The following is a 1,645-nucleotide window of genomic DNA, read 5'->3' as shown; positions in this document are numbered from 1 at the left end:
ACAGAGTATCCCATGGCGTCTGTACAGAAGTTTCTCCATTTCTCCACCGAGGAGCATTTAGGTTGTTTTCATCTCCTTGCTAGTGTGAGTGGTGCTGCAATAAAAATCGATGTGCATGTAGCTGTTCATGCCACAGCTCTGCTTTCTTTAGGGTGTATAGCAAGTAAAGATACTGTTAGATCATTTTATATTTATACTCCCAGGTGTTTGAGGATGGGCCACACCACTTTCCACGGTGGTTGTATAGTTTTACATTCCCTTGAACGGTGTATAAGGATTTCAATCTTTTCATCTTCTCGTTACCATTCATTATTTTGTTTTTATGGAAAACATGCTATCCATGCTGGCATGAAGTTGCATGTCTGAGTTTTTTTATTAGCATCTCTCAAATGGATAGTGATCAAGAGCATTTCTTCATGTTTATTGGCCATCTAGGTATTTTCTTTGGTGAATTGTCTATGCCTTCTGCCCATTTAAAAATGATGTTATTTTTTTTCTTGTTGAGATCTTTCCATTTTCTCCAGATTAGACCTTGTCTGATATATAGTTGCCATTTTTTTTTTTCTGTATGTGGGTTCTCTCTTTACTCTTTTGATGAAGTTTTCGGGTGCACACAAATCTCTTATTTTTAGTCGGGGTGGTCGTTACATAATTTATGTCAACTTGAAGAGAAATAAAAGTGTAGGGGTGATATTCAACCTGCCAATCAGGTCACAGCCTGATGGTGCCTCCTGGTGGGCATGGCCTTTTCATAAGGAGGGCCCAAGGAAACTTGCTTCTGCCCCTCTTCACCTTTCCTGCTGACTGACCCTGCTGGCTGCCAGAGTCACTGCTATTAGGTCCACATGACTTTTCACCCACAGGCCTGTGATCTTTCTGCATTCTCCATCATTGATTGTGACTGTGAAAGTCTGGAGAGGGGCTCAAGGACTGATATCGGGCTTACGGACTTGATCTGGACCGGATTAGAATGTTTTCTTGATATCTACTGGTAAATATTTCTTGATATAAAGTATAAAGCTCTTTCTTACACATATACGAGTGTCACTGAATTTGTTTCTCTACTTAACCTGGCCTAATCCAATAGGTCTTACTCATTTATTGTGTTTTCTATGGTGGCTGTGTGTTTGTGTGTGTGTGTGTGTGTGTGTGTAATAGTGTATTTATACTTAAGTTTGTCCCTGTTTTTTCTCTCTTCTTTCTTTTTAAAAAAACATTTTATTGGGGGCTTTTACAGCTTTTATGACAATCCATACATCCACTTTGTCAAGCACATTTGTACATATGTTGTCATCATCCTTTTCAAAATATTTTCTTTCTACTTGAGCCCTTGGTATCAGCTCCTCATTTTTTCCTCCCTCCCTCACCCTTCTACCCTCATCAACCCTTGATAATTTATAAATTATTATTATTTTCATATCTTACACCATCGGCTGTCTTCCTTCACCCATGTTTCTGTTGTTCATCACCCTGTGGGGTGGAGGTGGAGCACGTTATACATTGATCATTGCAATTGGTACCCCTTTCTCCCCCCACCTTCCCCCTACCTTCATTGTATTGCTACTTCCATTATTGTTCCTGAGGGGTTTATCTGTCCTGGATTCCGTGTGTGGAGAACTCTTATCTGCACCAGTGTACATGCTCC

Source organism: Echinops telfairi, unplaced genomic scaffold, assembly GCF_000313985.2.
Source record: "Echinops telfairi isolate 266 unplaced genomic scaffold, ASM31398v2 ScPeMD7_2;HRSCAF=8, whole genome shotgun sequence".
Classification (NCBI taxonomy): Eukaryota; Metazoa; Chordata; class Mammalia; order Afrosoricida; family Tenrecidae; genus Echinops; species Echinops telfairi.
Note: the sequence above shows the minus strand (reverse complement) of the source record.